The following is a 14042-nucleotide window of genomic DNA, read 5'->3' on the forward strand; positions in this document are numbered from 1 at the left end:
CAGCTTACTAAATATGCCTCGACCCCCTTCTCCCTCTCTGTTTAGGGGTAGGTCATCTGCACAGTTGACTCGGCTGCTGTTGTTAGGAAGGTGAGTGGCCACAGAGAGGTACTGCACGTTGAATTAAATTGGTTACGTCTTCTTTTCTTTTTGGGGGGGGTGCTACAGGTTGAGAGCAGCTTTGATCCTTCAGACATGACGTATGGCTTGTGAGGACGTTTTATCTAGTCACTCTCTCAGTTGGAGGTCCGTCCTGACCTTAAAAACATCCTCAAACATTACTCACTTCAATGAGGTCCATGACCTAAATGCCTGTAGAGCTCACATACTGCGGGGACCACTGCTGCTTGACCAGCAGCCTTACGTGTGTGTGTGTGTGTGTGTGTGTGTGTGCGCTTGTCCTTTTCATAGGAGGAGAAAATAGAGAAGGCGGTCTGGAGATTGATGTCAGCATGCTTCGGATCTGTACGTTATGACCTTAGTACTACTCACGCAGATGTTTCTAAGGATTTCATATCTTAAGAAGCCTATGTCTTCATAACTTGTTCATTGTGGTGGCGATGTAAATAATGATCAACAGGAGGGTGGAGATGTGTGTTCAAACCTCGGCACAGAGAGGCCGAGGTCAATCGAGTGTTTCAGCTCCAGTTTGGAGTCTGAACTTTTCTGTACCGCGTCAACTAAATCACCTCCACAACAGCCTTCATGACATGAATGTGATGTTTTGACAGCTGGTGAATAAAAGGCCCAGCTCAGCTCGGGCCCCAGAGGAAAATGACTTCAGCTTCGTCTGACTTCCTACAGCTCTCCAGTGTTGAAAAGGATGAATCTTCACGCTTCGTCTTTTGCTCTTTATTTTCTCTAATTACCCGTTGGCACAGTATCACTCTTTGTTTCTCCGCGGCCGGGCAGCGGTGCATCCTTTTTTCTCCTGGCACCTTTTGGGAAATTAATTCGTTTTTTGCTAAAGTGTCTTAATAATTACAGTGACATCGAGGTTAATTGCCTAATCTCTATTGCCACGGAGGCATCCCGTTGAAATCCCCACACAATCTGTTCCAGAAACAGCAGCCAGAAGATCCTCTGTCACCAGAGGGGCGGCTCTGACCTAAATAAAGATTCCTCTTTTTTTTTTCTTTTCCCCAAACATCCAGCAGGTTAGCGGACAGGGAGCTCAGGTACACTGCAGAGTGTCATTAATTTTCCAATTTGATTTAACACTGGAAACTTGCACTGGAGCAGAGGGGGAGGAGCTGTCTGTGGTCTAAAATATAGAGGTCCGGTGTTACAATGTCAGCCAAGGACTCCTGTTATTACCTTTTAAAATACAAAGGCCACTCAAAATCTGTGAGCTCTGGATTATGATGACAAATCGCTTTCTGTTAACGGTGGATGTTTCATTAAACGATCTACGTCATCCTTCACATTTTAATGCCGCTTCACGGAGACCAACCTTTTCTTTACACATGCCTGAAAAGAGCAAACACAAAACAGCTTTAGAATAAAATGGAACATATCTTTATTGTCCACCCGGTTGGAAATTTGGCTGCAGCTCAACAAACGCAGGGAACAACAAGATAAGAAACGGACGAGCCAAACAATGGAGAGTACGGGGGCAGCAGCCGCGTTTCTGTTTAGCTAACAGTTATGTAAGGGAATGGATTTCATTTCACAAAATTAGGGGGGAACAACGAAGAAGAAGAAAATAATAGATGTAAGTTGGCGGTGGGTAACACTGTTGCCTCACACCAAGAGGGTTCTGGGTGTGACCCTGCGGGCCATGGTCTTCCTCTTTAAGGGACAGTTCAGTGATTTTTGAAGTGGGGTTGTATGAGTTACTCATGCATAGTAATTATGTTACCTTCTAGAGATTGTGATCGGCCAAACTCCGTTAAATGACATCGCTGATCACCATCTCCATAAGGTAACATTAACTATGCTACTATGTTACTAAGTAACTCATACAACCCCACTTCAAAATCACTGAACTATCCCTTTAAGTTCTCTGACTGCTCCAACTTTTCTCCCGTAGTCAAAGGACATGTAGGTTTATTGGCCATAGGTGTAAATGTGAGGGTGAATTTGCAAAATGCAAAAATAGATACATAGATACGAATAGAATAGATACAAAACATGGCCTCTTAAACGGTTGTCCGCAAATTGCGTCCACACATTCCCCGGAGTTTGCCGTTCACATATGACGGAACGCAGCAGGAGATTGTCCGAGTCAGACACGTTCACAACAGGAGGACATTCTCCGGATCAGCCATCTGGGTAGATCAGTGTTCTCACAAGGACTCACTTAGACTTTCCCCGAACATTTACAGCCCCTCTGGAGAACCTCAGGACAACACCAGGACTTCAGCCTTTGACACACGCTCCTTCAATGAGAGACCATTGGGGGCAGTTGCCAGTTTTGCTGGTAATTCAGCCAATAACACCCACTAACATTTGGCTTTGGGCTTTTGTCTTCGGAGTGAAGGAATAAAATCAGTGTTCGAAAACAACTGCAGGAGTCCAGTCGGCAGTGACGGAAACCTCAACCCCTGGTGAAATCTGCACTTTTCTGTCAATTTGTCGACCTCTCCGCCATCAACAATAACTAGCTATGATGTCGACAAAGAATGCTTGTTGCCCTGTCAGTTACTTCATCTCTTTGCAATCTCTGCCACGAAATTCCAACCATCTCCATTTGAGCATATGATATGACAATATGACCTATGCAACATTGTGGTGTGGTGTGCCTTAATGTTGCTTTCTGATCGTTTCTCACCCTGTTTTCGAATGCATTGTTGATGAATGTGACACACCAGAAAAAAATTGATCCCCATGTCTGTTTGTGTTGCAGCACAGTCAAACCTGAATTATTGTATCATAAAAGTCAACATAAACATGCACCATTAACAGTGAAGCAGCCTTCACTCTGTCACACACCGCCAATCTTATTGATTGATCTATTGATGATGTGAGTCATCAGTTAGTGCCTCTTTGCATAGCCACACCAGCTCTGTTGTCCACAGAATAACTTTAGTTTAAGCAAGACCCCTTTTTTTCTGTTAGTGATCACTTTGTTTGTGTTTTTGTTGGTTCCCGTCCTGAAAGAGAGAGCCTATCCTCTGTTGATCTTTCTTTACGTCCCTATCATTTACAAATGCAACTTACTCGATTTTTCCAAAATATCTTCCAAAATAACTTTACCAAAATCTCCTGACTTTACAAAATGGCAAACCTGTCCACTCTCTCCAAAACTTCTGACACATCTGCTTGTCAGTATGATTTTTAAACTTTAAAAGAATCTGTAATGGAAACACGCTCTCAGGGTCCTCATTAGATATTCACATGACAGGTCAATATGTCACACACACACACAGGGGGGGCGCAGTCTGTCGCCACAGAGTTGAAGCTCCACTGCTGATGGATGCCGACCTGCACCCAGAGGTGATGGATGTTGGTGTCGCGGAAAGCAGCAGACACACTCCATACTCCGTCCAGGTACACTGACCAGGAGCCCCACCCCCTATTCCCCCCCGTGACAGAGGGTGTGTTCCTGTCCGGAGTGAAAGGTCACTAATCTGTGATTAATAAAACAGCAAAGGGACACCTGCTGAGCACAAACACTAAACTCACACAAACACTAAACACACACACACACACGCGCACGCACGCACACAAACACACACACACACACACACACACACATACACACACACACACACACACACAACTGTAAATTGTACTGGTGAGAACATGCATTGACATTATACTGTACAATCCTTAGCCATTAAATTGTTGAAAGTGAAGCCGATGCAGAAGTGCCTGAAACCTGTATTCTCTCAAGTGACCAGCAGGTGGCGACTCCACGGGATGCAAAAAGTCAGTTTCTAGAGAAGTCTTTGAGAAAATGGCCCTACTTGTGACTTGATGTTTAACGTCAGTAAACATTTTCCTGAGGAGTTTATGGTTCAATCACTAGTTTGAACCACAAACTCTTGTCCAATACATCATTATGTTCATTTTGTAAATTATGGTCAAAGTCAAAAAGACGAGGAATCACCATATGCATTTGTGTGTTGATACCGTGTGATTGACAGCTAGTACCATCCAATAGGTCCAGGTTGCAGGCATAGGTGGACATGCAGTGTCCTCGAGCTCTCAGTCAGACCCACCCACTGCTCTTCCAAATATGGTTACTTCTGATTTCAAAAAAACCAAGAGGGCACTGGCCAAAATATTAAACTCAAGGATCTCATAACAGCAGCTTAAAAAAGAATGGGTGACGTCACAGTTGTCACTTGATTGGTCTGGATTGTTTTTTTGTCAGCAGGATTACCCAAAAACTTCATAATGGATTTTCACAAGACTTGTTGGATGGATGGGACGCGGGCGGAGCCGGAAAATCGCTTTCTTTAACATTTAAGATTGAAACTTTCCCAATAAAGTATGGATCTTTTTGTGTAGCTTTGTTTCTAATTTGTGTGTTTTTTTATTTTGTGAATAAAAGCTGTACTTAGTGAAATTTTGGTTTGTCTTTTCAACAACCTATAGATTTCAGGATCTGCATTGTTTTGTTGGCTTGACTGACTGTAAGGAGACTGTTAGGCCATTCTAGTTTAGTTTATAAAATGTCATCAAATAATGGAGAAAAAAAGTCTAGTGCTGTTGCCTTAAACACAACAAAAGCAATGAATAAAACAGTAAATATTCATATTCATATCAGCAACCTCTCGACTGACGCTGACAGCCGGAGCGTGATGCCATCACCATCACACACTTGGTTACAACCAGTGGCATTTCATTTTGTCACAGCCAATCAAGCCGGGCACCGCGGAACTTCGGGGTTATCCAAGTCACGCTGTCCACGTCTCTGCTGATGGGCCATTTATCTCTGTTAGAAGCGGCGACGGTGGCGTCCGCCCCTTCGGGGCTCGAGAAGGTGAACAAACAAGCTTTTCAAGAATGGAAGCGTCAAACATTTGGCAAAACGGCCGCCATCCTCAGGGGCAAATAACACATTTAATTCAGTTTTTAATAGGTTGTCATAACATGGCAGATGGGCTGGGAGAGTGACTGAATAAACCATTACCTCCCCCACCTACACTGAGGGGGTGGGGTGGGGGGTGGAGGGGGCAGTAAATGAAAATGAAAAGAGCTATGTTCACTGTGGCAGGGGCAGCTTGCAATAGTAGATTACATAAATTAAATAACCTGTCACTTAAACAGCAGAATGACGCAATAAGAAGGCAGAGATGCAGAGACAGTATTAACAGTGTGGGTTCTCCTCTGGTGAGAGTTACATCCATCAGTGAGTTTATTGCTGTATTTACCTGTCTCAACGACTTTCTGTGTCCTCCACCATCTGCCCTGTGTTCAGCTTCTCTGCTCGATCACTCCCAGTGCAAAATACAAACATACTGTACAATTGCACTCGGCCTCTCTTCCGCACTCCGCCGTCAAAATTGTAAAAATACATTCATTTTTAGCTGAGCAAGCGCTCAGCAGGGATTCTCACAAACGGCAGAAAGTTCAAAGTTTCGGAGTGGAGGATCCACATTAGCTTGACCCAGCATGCACCTGTGTGGTCATGTCATGCAACATCATGGCTCTGTTTGCTTTGCTAACACGATGCTAATCTTTACCATAACCCTCGGAGCCGACCCTGGCCTCCCTGGGGCCCTACAAAAAATTCTGCTCAGTGGCCCTGGCCTACTTCCTGACCGGAGAGCCATGTGAATGTGAATGTTTGCCGCTGACACACATTAAACCTGCTCTGCCCCTCCAATAAAACACTTTCCACTTGATAGTCTAAGAATGTGTAAACATATACAAAAAATATTCATTGAAGTAATTATTGGCTTATTACCTGTGTCTGTGGCTAAATTCAGCTGCACTGTGGATGATCTGTACCCTGTCAGCAGGCCCAGATTATGACCCTAGGGGGCCCCAGGGTGACTACTCTTGAAGTGCCCCCCCCCCTGACTTTACATGTAAAAAACGTGAAATTATGGCATGAACACCATATATTTACAAGAACATAAAGCTAAAGTACAGGCTTACTGCACATACTATAGAAAAAATAAGACCCAATCAAAACATGACGAATGCCATATAAGCCCTTCCAATGACGCTCACATCCCAATGCAACACGTCATACACCTAGATATATATCTTTTTTTTTCTTTTCTTGTATAGTTGTTTACATCGCTTCCATTAAATAATACATATAGTATAGAAAATACGACAAGCAAAATTCTGCTAAGGGCCCTCCTACCTGACTCACGAGCCACACAGTTACACCCGACCACTACAATCCTCCTTCCTTTCAAACTCTTTGCTCCATCTGTCAGTCTAAGGATAAAAAGAGCTATACATAACAGAATGAGGTATAAACGAACAACGTTTACTGATGATCAAGTGTCTCCTCTACTGACAACTTTAAGCATATAGCAAATGTAAATTAATATTTTTTCATTTTAAATGTTATCAGCTCCGTCAGGCCCATTCAAACTTGCTCCCTAAGATTTCCTAAAATACATTTCAAATGTAAAATACAACTTTTACTATCTTGTCTTGTCTGAATACTTGATGGTTATTATTTACTGAGCGATGTGCATCTATATTGCCCTGCAGTATGCCCTGCCATTGAACACTTTTAATTAAATGTTTAATCATTAGTCAATCTCAATAAATAGCTTTGCCTATTGCATTAGTCCATTTTAAAATTATTTGCGCCGATGAGGACTGCCATCACATCTATAAATTGTCTGGACCGCTCCTCAACCGTTGCTGCTTGAAATCGCTAGTTTAATTTCGTGCACCCGAATGTGAATTAATACGCATGACGCCGTTATCTTTTCCGAGCCGCAATTTATAAACTGTAACACGTGTCGTTACCTCGGTGAGTTCCCTTGGCACAACACACACACAGTTTGGAACCAGGTCGAGCACTTTATTCTTTGACACACACTCAACTCAAAAATAATGTCCCTTAATTCCTAAGTGCTGCCCTGCGCTGCCCGAATTTTTATCTAAATGTGTTGTGTTGTGGTCTTTGTAGCGCTCTTTCTTAATGTGTTGTGTTGCGGTCTTTGCAGTGCGTTTTCTGAATGCTGCGTACGTGTTGTCAAATTAATTAATTAATTAATTTGCTTGTGTTTTGTCTATTTGCATGTTTTTTTTCTTAAAGGCATAGTTCAGTAATTTGAATTTGGGTTGTATGAGTTACTTATGCATAGTTAATATGTCACCTTGTGGAGATGTGGATCAGCGATGGAATTTAACGAGTTTGGAGGGGGAAATGTTTAAGTTTGCATTGCCATGTATTACTGCGCCAACTCGTGCCGGCACAGTATCACTCTGCAAATCAGCTGTACTAAAACAGCTGTCTGGCGGTAAACTGAAGGAGTCCTCTCTTTTTTTTTAGGTAAGTATTTAAAAAAGTGGCAAAAAATACGTTTTTCGGTGGTCCCCTCTGCAACAGTGGGACTGTGACTTACGCTACTTCCATGTCCCCTCCAAACTCCGTGAAACGCTGATCAGCATCTCCACAAGGTGACATATTAACAATGCATAAGTAACTCATTCAACCCCACTTCAAAATCCCTGAACTGTCCCTTTAAGTCGCAGTGCTGTGATCCCTCCGGGCCACCGTAACGGAGAGCATGATTAGCCAACGCACCGCAGCTGTGCTAATCAGCGCACCTGGTGCTGAGATGCTCTGCAAACTAGCACACCAACGTAACCCACAGCGTATCAGACTTGGAGAGGAGAGAACACACGTTCACCTGACTGCTGGTCCCGAAGTTCACTGGCCTAGAGATTCTCTCCTTTTTTCTCTTCTCATGAAGGATACTGACGCTTCATCCTCTCACAATATTAGCCGGGTCCCAATTTCAGGGGCTGCCTCGTCCTTCGGAGGGTGCATTTGTCGACCGGTTGCGTCACAGCGTGGCGACGAGGCTGTCCCAATTCGCCCCTTCCAGCCCCCGCGGAACGAAGGATATGACCTGTGGATCCTACTCGGCCTGGGCTATCCCAGGATGCATTGCGCGCCGGTGATGAAGGCTATGGCCAAGCTCCGGGGACTTCGCTCAGCCTTGAAGCAAAAAAGACATGTTGGCCAGTCCGTGGTACTGCAGCGAAAAAATCCAGTGCGGCCGCGGTGCAAGCTGGGTACCCACAGTCACGTCGCGTCCCCGGAACGAGGTTCTTTGCTCGGTTACGGTGAACTCTTCAATATAAACAGGTAAAGAACTTATTTATAAAGACCCAATAATAACTTTATTCCGCACGTTGTAGTTATCTCTCTCTCTCTCACTCTCTTTCTCACACACACACACACACACTCAGCATCAGCATCAGTGTGTCAATAAAAATGACAGAATGAAACTCTCTTGCCTGGTTGTGGTTTGTTATGGAGAATCCAGTGACTCGTTTTCACAGGTTAATATTTAACACGTATTAACCATGAAATCAACGATTTTAGCGGTTTTAATATAAACATACTTCTCACATGAACTTCATTGTCGGTCGCTGTTGCCGTCTGCATACATCCGCGGTTTCACATCCGAGGCGAGTCCCGTAGAAGTCGGAGTAAACATCCGTGAAGTCCGCTAGCATAGGATGTAGCGTAGCATTTGTGGACGCGCAGAGCGAGATCCAGAACGCGGTTCACTCGACCCAGAGGCATGATGGGAGCGACGCTACTGCGCAGAATCATTCGGCCCACGTCCAGGAAGTAAAAACTTTTTTGTCACGTGCTGGGTGAGCAACTTTTGTAGAAATGAATGGGGCCGCCATCTTGTCTGGGCGACATCCGGTATCTAGGTTTTAATTAGTAAATCTATGGCTATGGCGGACAAATTCAAATATCACGAGCGGAGAATTGACATTTAAATGTAAGTATTAGGGCTTCGATAATATATAAGTCTAACGTCTAGCTAGCTAAAGGTACATATGGTTGAAAAACCGAGCGGCCTTAAAACGTGATTATTGCTGTTGAAATAGTTTTGTGTAAAGTTGTGTGACAGTCCTCGCAGCTGCTGTATTTTACTGCTCGTGCTGATGCTGCAGCTGATGCTGCATCCGATGTTTGTGAAACAAATGCGCAAACACTTTAACTTTCTACTTAAGATGTTCAAAGGTAGACGTGTATATATATGATAATAAGACTATGGTGATTTTACTGGTAACATGTAGCTCATTTTACAAGCATAAATGGAACATGTGAACATAATACAGGTTGTGAATACTGCTAAGTTTCAGACGATTGAATAAAGCTATTTCCCAGCACATTAGAAACGTAAATGTCAAACGTGAGCTTGGATGTTTTGCTGCATTTGCAAGTGGTGTGAATGAAAACTATTGCTGTATTTTGTTTCAGGGAGCAAGGAGCAGACTGTTCAGTTTATAAAACTGAGGGGGGAGGATGATTTCACATTCACAGGAGCGAAACACTCCAGTTTTGCATGGAGGTAATATAACAATAGCACATTTGTAATTTCTCCATTTGATCATCTTTTACTGAAAGTTTGCCCTCACACTACACTAATAACACAACCAGTAGATGGGGCAATGGCCTTTCTGGCTGTCACAGGGAAATAAGCAGTGAACGGTCACCTTGTTGTTTAACAGGGCATCCATCAGGGTTTCTAGGGGGTTGTGTTTGTTCTGCTGTATCACATTTATCAATCTATTATTTGTACATCCTATATAACCATGATCTACATTATGTAATTGTTTTCCTTTTCTGGTTTTGTCTCTGTAATTAGGGCAATAGATGGGCCTGCAGGGAAGGGTGACTACCCTGCAAGCCAAGAAGAAGTGGGACAATCTTTAAAAAAAATCAAGGTACATGCATGTGATTTTGAATTGAAATTATATTTGTTTTAACCATGTCATTTAATTTGACACATGCTGAAATGTGTTTTGCTGCTGTTTTTTTTTTAACGAATGTAACAGATTTCCTCTGTGTTAATGTGTGTTAGGATTGCTGAAGTATCCTGGGTCAGGAGAGGGAGTAAGTGGAAAATCCACTGAGGCACCTTGGCCCTGGTTTGTCCTCATGGATGAGGTGTTGGGACAGAAGCATTCCATTGTCCCACCCTGTCCTAATTGCCTCAATCCCAGAGGACCATCCAGGGCCAAGTTCAGCAGTAGGTGACCAGGAGGAGGAGGACGAAGAAGGAGAATCCTCAAAGAAGACATACGGCTACAGAGAGACAGAAGAGAGGAGAGCAAGGAGAGGATGGAGCGAGTTGTCAAAAAATGAAGGTCTGTCTGTTGAATCGTTGTTTTTTTACAAATATCTCACATATGTGAATGTACATTATTTTGTTTATATTGCAAATCAAAGAGTTATATCCTTCTTCTGTTTAGCTTCTTTATTTTTCTTGGAGTTTTTTCAACAGAAAACAACAATTATAAACATTGAAATATTCATAATAATATCAAACATATAACAATTTAAAACATATTTAAGTGACTTTTCGGCTGAGCAGGGGTTCCCTGGACGTGCTGCTAGACCTGGATAGGCTGCCACAATTAATGTCATTCATCTGGGGTGATCTCCAGAGTGGGTTTGGGAGGGGCATCTCTCCACTGTCCACCGCATCATGCATCGAGCTGGTTTTGCAGGGATGTCTCGATCGACAGCTGCCATCTTGCTAAGATGTTTTCAGAAAGAGGCAATAATTAGTAATCGTGAAATAACATGTTCAATACATAGGAATTCTTTTACTTGGCTGTTACATGTAGTTGTGGTCAGGGGGCACCTCCTCCAGGGCAGACAGAAGGCCAGTGACTACCACTGACTGCCTCCAAACCATTCTCATCCTCCACTCCAACTTCCTCAGGCACGTCCTCCGGAGCCATGATGTCACCAGCCCCAAGGCAGATGTTGTGGAGGAGGGCGCATGCTGTTATGACCTGAAATGGTTAAAATGGTTTAGAAAATAAGAGCCCAGAAAAAATACAACTGTTGAATAAATAAGTATTCCTGCTTAACAGACTCTTCTTCAGTATTACAACAAATCCGTTTGAGTGTTTACTCGCGTGAGGTACAAAGGTCTGGTGCACCTCCAGCTTTTGCAGGAAGATGGCCACGAATCTGGTTTTCATCATCCCAAAAGCACGCTGACTTTGGAGGCACCTATACCCTCCATCTGCAAGGATAAAACCCTGGAGGAGGATAGAGTGCTTGACGGTAGAGTTGGCTGTAACAAAGCACTCTTGAGTCGTGTACAGACCCAAGGCCATCTGACACACGTGACGATGATCAGGGCCGCTCGGTGGCTTGATGGGAACCCACTCTCTTTCTCTCTCTCTCTCTCTCTCTCTCTCTCTCTCTCTCTTAAATATATATATATATATATATATATATATATATATATATATATATATATATATATATATATTAAAAGTCAAATTAGGGGTATTTTTAGTGGTGGAAAAATTATCAGAAATATGTACATTAAATATAAAAAGTAAAATAGCTAATTGTGCAGTAAAATGACCCTGTTCAGTGTTATAATATATATAGGTTAAACTAAGTATAAACAATATTACAAAAAATATCAATACCAATTTACTGGTGCTGGTGTTTAGAAGTTTAGCTAATTTTAACAAATTTTTACTCTGTTGGTACTTAATCTTTCAGCAACATATTCTATGAAATCATCATATTAAGATCAATAGATTTTGAGATATGTGGCAGTCAGTGGACAGGAAACATATGATAAATTGTAATCTGAGTAGAAGTATAACTTTGCATTAAATGAAGAATAATAAGCCCATCGAATATTGCCATATTGATAGTCTGAAATCAATTCAGCTCTTCTTCCCCTTTGACCTCTGCTTTCCTTTGTTAGGTAGTCTGTGTTCAGTAAACACGGTGTTGCACTGTGTAGGAGCAGGAAACCTATTTCACTGATGCCTGCAGTCCACCGTTCTCCTGGCGCCACTTGCTTTTTCGATCATTCCCACCGATTAGCAGTGACCCCTGAGGGCGTCTAACAAGGTCATCCGCGATGGATTGCTCCCATATTCACTGACATAACCTGATCATGATCATCAGGCGATGAATAACGCCACAAACTGTTTCAGACAAGCCTGCTGGATATTAATTTATAAGCTTTGATTCATATATTTATAACTGGCGTGAGTTATTATGCTGCCGCGGCGAACAAGAGGAGAAAGCATGGTGGAGAATTTAAAAACTGGAGCAATGAGGGAGGAGGACATGAGGAGACCAGGCCACAAAAGCGAGTTCAGCTTTATTTTTGGGTAGTCTGGCTTCACTTAGAGGAAAATAACTGATCCTGAATACCTGTATCTGGTAACTGGTTCAGTTTACTCAGGTTTTCAATCCTGAGGACGTACACATCAAACAGCCACAGGCCTTTGGCCCAGCAGACGTATTTAAACAACTTTCCAGAAAGTCTTCTAAAAGGAAAAAAATACATAAATGTTTGTTTTAAGAGTTGGTTCATTAAGATAAGAAGATGGGTGGTGGTATTTCTCCAGTCGCCATAAAACGACTGCAGAGGATGACCCAAGGAGATGAGGTCAACAAAAGAGCATCTGTCAAACTTAAAAAATGTGATGAATATATGAAATTTATGTTTGTAACATGTATTGATCTGAGGAGGGTCATCTAGGTCTTTCGCTCTACCCTGTGTATTTCAAGTTTCTTTTTCTGAGTCTGTTTACATTGCATTTGGTCACATTATTGATACGCCAACTTTTTATTTTCCGGTGTTGTTGGATATATAAATTGAAAATGTGCATAAAATGTGCATAATAATATTTATCACAACAATATCATGAGGGAGACTGAGTGTGTATGTGAATTCATCTTGTGTGTCGTGATGGCACCATCCAGTATGGACGTTCCCTGCTTTAACCCTTATTTCTGTGAGGTTTGGAGTAGCTGGAAGCTGGAAGCATGGCCCCCGTACGATTGGTGCACTGGGGTTTTGGATGAGTCTTTTTTTTTTTTTCCTTTCTTCCCTGATCTAGTCAGTGCGTGTGGAGCAGGTGTGCCAGGGAGAGAGCGGGGCAGGTGTGCAGACGTATGCGACAGGGAAAATAACAGAAGTCGCTCGCCTGCAGCCTGAAACAGACTGCACTGCATTAGTGGTGAGCAGACGCGACGGGCGTTGTGCAGGAGCACAGCAACACCTGTGGGCTGAACTGCCACTGGTTCTGGCTACATGACAGGAAAAACACCTGTCGCTATAACACAGCCGCACACATCAACAGCAGCACAAACGACGTCCTCCCAAATGATTACAGTGAGCCAACACCTCTTTAAAACAGTTCCAACAAAAAACTGGATCACAGACTTAATCGATGTCACCTAAGTGTTTGAGTGGGAGAGTCTGCAAGAGCCTGAAATGATGTCAATGGGAATGGACCAGCACCTTACCTTCACCACGCAAAAACTTTACGTCACCTTGACAACGCAAAAAAGTTTAGGACTTTTTATTTTCCGTATATTACTTTCTTCACAGCCAAGGCCTTTGAGGTAACAACTGGATTTGAAAATCTTACAGGGTCTTGCCATACAGAGTGGACGAGAGTTCATTTGCAAATAATTAATTTAATTATCAATTAAATGTATTCTTTTTTTCCAGCATGGCAGTTGTTAACCTTTTTTTAAAAAAAAAAAAGTTCCCCCTACCCTAACCCTGTGTTTCACGTCACAACGCTATGAACTGTGGGTAATTTCCTCAGGCAAAGTCTGTATTGATGCTGACTTACGGAGAGTGGGCATAAAGGGCTCAAAAAGTCCATATAGTAGTCCATATATATATTTATATATATATGTACATATGTACATATGTACATATATATACACACACATAACAAGAGCAGCACATCTCAGCATTCTTTCTGGTGACTCCATTTCTTCTTATTTGTATCGAAAAGATTTGAATTACAGATTTGAATACAGAGGGGTTTATGTTTACTGGTATTTTTATAGACAGGTTAAAAATATTAAGAAAACAACACAGTTTTCTTTATATTTTCAATGGCTTAGTTTG

General features: G+C 42.5%; 1 long non-coding RNA gene across 1 annotated transcript; it reads left to right on the top strand.

Annotated features, from left to right (window-relative positions):
* The first annotated feature begins 7671 nt into the window (after nt 1-7671).
* On the top strand, nt 7672-10988 carry LOC118315458. Its single transcript, XR_004794858.2, has 5 exons — nt 7672-8242; nt 9380-9470; nt 9768-9846; nt 9984-10269; nt 10851-10988. It is a non-coding gene; the product is annotated as an uncharacterized LOC118315458 (long non-coding RNA).
* Nucleotides 10989-14042: the final 3054 nt, after the last annotated feature.

This window comes from Scophthalmus maximus, chromosome 7, assembly GCF_022379125.1.
Source record: "Scophthalmus maximus strain ysfricsl-2021 chromosome 7, ASM2237912v1, whole genome shotgun sequence".
In the NCBI taxonomy this organism is placed as follows: domain Eukaryota; kingdom Metazoa; phylum Chordata; class Actinopteri; order Pleuronectiformes; family Scophthalmidae; genus Scophthalmus; species Scophthalmus maximus.